Source organism: Choloepus didactylus, chromosome 1 (assembly GCF_015220235.1).
Source record: "Choloepus didactylus isolate mChoDid1 chromosome 1, mChoDid1.pri, whole genome shotgun sequence".
Lineage (NCBI taxonomy): Eukaryota > Metazoa > Chordata > Mammalia > Pilosa > Megalonychidae > Choloepus > Choloepus didactylus.
Genome location: NC_051307.1, coordinates 71,265,922 through 71,272,713, shown reverse-complemented (window position 1 = coordinate 71,272,713; position 6,792 = coordinate 71,265,922).

The window sequence follows — 6,792 nt, the reverse complement described above, 5'->3', positions numbered from 1 at the left end:
TGTGCAAATTGGCTATGGCGACCCAGCTGTATGGTTCAAGCGGGCACTGGCCTGATGATTGCTGTGAGGATATTTGAGGCTGGTTAATAAACCAACGGGCTGGCTGGTTTGTGGATCATCAGTCAATGACTGCAGCTGACTGATGACTCATTCAAGGGGCGTGCTTTCACAATGAGAGAATGCAATTGGCTGGATTTGGTCCGGGTTATCAGTTGAAGGCTTATAAGCAGGACGGTTAGAGAACCTTCAACTTCTTCTTCAGCTGCCCAGTGAAGCATTCTCCTGGGGAGTTGGTTTGAACCCCTAACTAATACAACTTGGTACCAGGAGTGGGGTATCCACCAGAAACAGTTTGCATTCAGCTGGCAAGGCCAGCAGTTACATTCACTGTGCTACCTCAGGGTTATATCAACTCTCCAGCCCATGTCATAAATATTGTCCGCAGGGATCTTGATCATTTCTCCCTCCCACCAAGACATCACACTAGTCCATTATATTGATGATATCATGCTGATTGGACCTAGTGACCCAAGAAGTAGGCAACTACTCTAGAGTTGTTGGTGAGGTATTTGCATGGTGGAGGATGGAGATAAATCCAACAAAAATACAGGGGTCTTCCACCTCAGTAAATTTCTAGGTGTCCAGTGGTGTGGGGCCTGGTCGAGATATTCCTTCTAAGGTGAAGGATAAGATGCCTGCATCTGGCCCCTCCTACAACAAAAAAGAGGCACAATGCTTAGCTGGCCTCTTTGGGTTTTGGAGACAACATATTCCTCATTTAGGTGTGCTACTCCAGCCCATTTACCAAGTGACTAGAAAAGCTTCTAGTTTTGAATGGGAACCGGAGCAAGATGAGGCTCTGCGACAGGTCCAGGCTGCTGTGCAAACTGCTCTGCCACTTGGACCATATGATCCAGCTGATCCAATGGTGCTGGAAGTATCAGTGGCAAATGGAGATGCTGTTTGGAGCCTTTCACAGGCTCCTATAGGAGAATCACAACACAGGCCCTTAGGATTTTGGAGTAAAGATTTACCATCCTCTGCAGATAACTACTCTCCATTTGAGAAACAGCTGTTGGCCTGCTACTGGGCCTTAGTAGAGACAGAAAACTTAACCATGGGCCACCAAGTTACCATGAGACCTGAGTTACCTATCATGAGCTGGGTGTTGTCTGACCCACCAAGCCATAAAGTTGGGTGTGCACAGCAGCACTCTGTCATAAAATGGAAATGGTATATACGAGACAGAGCTCGAGCAGGTCCTGAAGGTACAAGTAAGTTACATGAGGAAGTGGCCCAAATGCCCATTTTGGCATGCCTATGGCATCTTGGGGAGTTCCTTACAGTCAGTTGACTGAGGAAAAGAAGACTTGGGCCTGGTTTACAGACGGTTCTGCACGATATGCAGGCACAACGCGAAAGTGGACAGCTGCAGCACTGCAGCCCCTTTCTGGGATGTCCCTGAAGGACAGTGGTGAGTGGAAATACTCCCAGTGGGCAGAACTTTGAGCAGTGCACCTGGTTGTTCACTTTGCTTGGAAGGAGAACTGGCCAGAGGTGCGTCTGTATACTGATTACTGGGCTGTTGCTAATGGTTTGGCTGGATGGTCAGGGACTTGGAAGGAACATGATTGGAAGATAGGTGACAAAAAAGTCTGGGAAAGGGGTATGTGGATAGACTTTCTGAGTGGGCAAACAACATGAAGATATTTGTGTCCCATGTGAATGCTCACCAGAGGGTGACTTCAGCAGAAGAAGGTTTTAATAACCAAGTGGATAAAATGACCCGTTTGGTAGATACCAATCAGCCTCTTTCCCCAGCAACTCCTGTCATTGCCCAATGGGCTCATGAACAAAGTGGTCATGGTGGTAGGGATGGAGGTTATGCATGGGCTCAGTAGCATGGACTTCCACTCACCAAGGCTGACCTGGCCACGGCCACTGCTGAGTGTCCAATCTGCCAGCAGCAGAGACCCACACTCAGTCCCCGATATGGCACCATTCCTTGGGGTGATCAGCCTGCTACCTGGTGGCAGGTTGATTACATCGGACCACTTCCATCACGGAAAGGGCAGCGATTTGTTCTTACTGGAATAGACACATACTCTGGATATGGGTTTGCCTTTCCTGCACGACATGCTTCTGCCAAAACTACGATCCGTGGACTTACAGAATGCCTCATCCACCGTCATGGTATTCCACACAGCATTGCTTCAGACCAAGGAACCCACTTCACAGCAAATGAAGTGAGGGAATGGGCACATGCTCATGGAATTCTGTGGTCTTACCATGCTCCCCATCATCCAGAGGCAGCTGGGTTGATAGAACAGTGGAATGGCCTATTGAAGACTCAATTATGGCGCCAACTAGGTGGCAATACCTTGCAGGGTTGGGGCAGTGTTCTCCAGGAGGCTGTGTATGCTCTGAATCAGTGTCCACTCTATGGTGCTGTTTCTCCCATAGCCAGGATTCATGGGTCCAGGAATCAAGGGGTGGAAACAGGAGTAGCACCACTCACTATCACAACTAGTGATCCACTAGGGAAATTTTTGCTTCCTGTCCCTGCAAGTTTAAGCTCTGCTGGTCTACAGGTCTTGGTTCCAAAAGGAGGAGTGCTTCCACCAGGAAACACAATAAACCCATTGAACTGGAAGTTAAGACTGCCACCTGGCCACTCTGGGCTTCTTATGCCTCTGAATCAACAGGCAAGTAAGGGGATTACTGTACTGGCTGGGGTGATTGATCCTGATTATCAAGGAGATATAGCACTGCAACTACACAATGGAAGTAAGGAAGAGTTTTCCTGGAATACAGGAGATCCCCTAGGGCATCTCTTAGTACTACCATGCCCCGTGATTCAAGTCAATGGAAAACTGCAACAACCCAATCCAGGCAGCACTACCAATGGCCAAGAAACTTCAGGAATGAAGGTTTGGGTCACCCCACCAGGCAAAGAACCACAGCCAGCTGAAGTGCTTGCTGAGGGTAAAGGGAACATGGAATGGGTAGTGGAAGAAGGTCGTGATAAATATGAACTACGGCCATGTGACCAGTTACAGAAACGAGGACTATGATGACATGAGTATTTCCTCCTCGTTTTTGTTATGATTATGTTTGTATTTGTCTGTAAAGCAAATATTTGCTTTCTTCTCTGCCTTATCCCATTATCATATGGCATAAGCTGTAACGTTCATTTTGAAGGTATGGCTTTAGGTGATGTGTACAACTGCCAGTTGGCAAGGGGTGGACTGTGATGTTTGGGTTCATGTGTCAACTTGGCTAGGTGACCCAGCTGTCTGGTCAAGTGGGCACTGGCCTGATGATTGCTGTGAGGATATTTGAGGCTGGTTAATAAACCAGTGGGCTGGTTTGTTCGATCATCAGTCAATTGACTGCAGCTGACTGATGACTCATCAAGGGGTGTGCCTTCCACAGTGAGAGAATGCAATTGGCTGGGTTTGGTCCGGGTGATCAGCCAGTTTGTTGGATCATCAGTCAATTGACTGCAGCTGGCTGATGACTCATCAAGGGGCTTGCCTTCCACAATGAGAGAATGCAATTGGCTGGATTTGGTCCGGGTGATCAATTGAAGGCTTATAAGCGGGACAGTTAGAGAACCTTCACTTCTTCGGTTGCCCAGTGAAGCATTTCCTGGGGAGCTCATCGAAGTTGCCGGTTCGTTTCCTGAGGAGTTCGTCGAAGTTGTCGGTTCGTTTCCCGAGGAGTTCATCGGACATCTTCCTTGGAGTTGACAGTTTGTTACATCTCTCATTGATTCTGTCTCCCAAGAGAACCCTAACTAATACAATATCCAAGAGTTTCACTGCCAGAAGAGGGATCTACCACACTCCCTGCTCCTTTACTAAATTAGACCTTTTTCACATACTAGGTGGAAAGCATTCCTTTCTCACTGATTCTAAGGTTTGCTATCCCCTGTTCAGAGTGTGCCCAGTAACAAATGTCTGACCATGGAAACATTTTTTAAGAATGGCTGGTTTAGGGACTAGGATCATCTATTAAGAGTTCTGTTCATGTTTGACTGAGAAAGGAAAAAGGAAGATATGGGGTAAGAGATGGCATTTTTTGATGGAAGAATATATAGTGTTATTAATTTTTAAATACAGTGTATTTAACAATATTTTTATAAGTATTTTTACATACTTTAGCATTATTATATCTCCTGTATTATTTTAAAACACTCTTTATCATATAAGTTTAACATGAGTACATACAATTAAGTTGTAAAATCTCTTTAAATCCTAAGGGATCTACATAAATAACAAAGATTAGAGGGGCTAAAATTCCACAGAGGGAAGAACTGCAGAGAAGGAGCTGAATATTTGAACCGTTTCATGCTGTGGGTTTTAACTGATTCTGGACATAGGCAAGAAGTTGAGAATGTGGATCTGCACTGGACAAAGTGCCAATCCTGAGGAACAGAGAAACCAGAATAACTTTTGGCAGTTTTGTGGGACTAGAGTGACAAAACTGAAAACTTGAAATGTCTCAAACACATGGGCAGTTTCCCCCTCAGTCAATAATAGACCAAACAGGCATTGATAAATTCAGCAACTATTTCTAATACAAACACAAACTAAAATTCATTTGTTGAATTTTGAAGTTGTGCAGGGCAGGAGGTCTAAAAGCTAGACTAAAAATCTCTGAATACCATAGTGGAATTTGTTGTCATCTCACAGGGCTAAGAAGACAAGGCCTAGAATTCAGCACCTGCCAGGGGAGAAGGGGCGCAGTTAAGGAAAAAAATCTAACAAATCGAACTAGATATATGTAAGTACAATTTTTTAAAGTTGTACGTATTCAGGGATTTTCATTAAGAGGCAAAGAAAGATAAAGCTATGAATGAATGAAGTGGAATCTCCTGTCTCTCTCTCCCTCTTTCTCTCTCTCTCTCTCTCTCCATCTCTCTCCTTTTAGAACAATTTTCTCTGAGCCATATAGATTTAACACAGAAGTAGAGCCTGAGGGTTCCATGAAATAAAGTCCTTCTTTCCTCAATTTGAGATTAAAAGGCTTAAAAATACAAATAGTTGGGAAGGTTAACATTGTTGTGATTTAGTTTCAAATCAAACTCCACATATTGATTTCAGCTCTTTTCTTGTTTTGCTCATTTACCATTTATCTGGGCCAAGTCAAAAAGAGAAGTTTCCACAGGTACCCTGTATGTTAGAATACCTCACACCCATGCACCTGCGTGGAAACCCTGCTTGGGGATTCTCCGAGACCCGCGGAGCTGGTTAAGCTTGCTTCTTACGCAAGAAGCAGAGGAGCAGGAAATCTCTAAACCAAGGAAAGCCAGCAGGCTCAGGAAACAACTCTTCTGTCAGGTTTAACGCCAGGAGCTGCTTTCCTAGCCTAGGTGCTAAAGGGGAAGGTTTTGGTCTCTACTGTCTGCCACACACTTGTTAAGAGAGTTTGAATAAATTAACTTAAACTCTTTGTGCCTCAGTTTCCCTGTGCATAAAATAGAGTAAATGATAGCCCTTTCCTCAAAGAATTGTTAAGAGTAGAAAATGGGTGAAGATATATACAGAGCCTGACAGTAAGCACTCAGTAAGTGTTAACTATTTTTTCCAAGGTGAATGTATTTGGTGATCTTATCCTGAACCATACATTTACAACATATGAGTAACTCCTCTTTTTCTGGGTGGTGTTCTCTAAGCCACCTTCTTATAATTTGCCTTTCATAAATTTGTAACCAAATAAACCTCCTTTATAAAAGCCAATCCATTTCTGGTATTTTGCATAATGGCAGCATTAGAAAACTGAAACATATGGATTAACCTTCTTTTAATAAATAGATCAGAAAATCAAGGGAAAATGGGCTAAATAATTTGCTCATATGTCACTTAGATAAAAATGATAGGTCTATTTTCAAGCCCCAGAGTTTTCCTCTTTTCTCATACCACAGGTGGTCTTTTCTATGCTATAGTGAGAGGAAACTTAAGTGGTGGTAATCAAGTTAGGGAACTCTTCTTACTATTAATGGCCCTGCAAGACATGTTACATTGGAATGTAGGTCAAGTAACCCCTTGCTTTTTTAGTTAAGATCAAAGAAACTCAGTGAAAGAGAATGTAGGTGGCATTATACCTTGAGGAATGGAAGATAAATCCATATAAAAATATCCACCCTGAGGGGTCACTACATAACAACTTTTTCTATTTTTTTTTAATGTAGTGGTTCTCACGCTTCAGCATGCCTGAGTCAGATGGAGGGCTGTGGTTAAAACACCCATTGCTGGGTCCTACCCCTGGGGTTCCTGATTCTGTAAGTCTGGGTGGGGGCTTGAGAAATCCCATTTTTACTGAGTTCCTGGATGATGCCACTGGTGCTGGCCCTGGCACTGTCTTAGTAAAACTGACAGTCAGAGCTCTTAAATGGCTCATGTGTAAACTCAGTTAAGCCTAGCTGATCCAATATTAATCTTTGACTAAAATCTTTTGTACCCTTTCTTAAGTACTTCAGTTTTTATTCATTAACCAAAAAGTTCTGGTTGACCAAATAGACCTTGATTCACACTAGGCAGAATTTAAATTATCCACCTAGTGGCCTGATAGTCTCAGCGGGACTTAGTACATAAAACATTTATGTCTTGGCGTTTCATATTACATAATTATTAATTCAGTGACTGTGTGAATGATTTTCCTTTTATTATCTCTAAGATGGCATTTTATATAAGATACCATATTATTGCAGCATATGTGATTAAGCTTAAAGAATGCAAGGCAGAAACACACTGAGATTGTTTGGTTTTGATTGTTTCAGTATTTGAT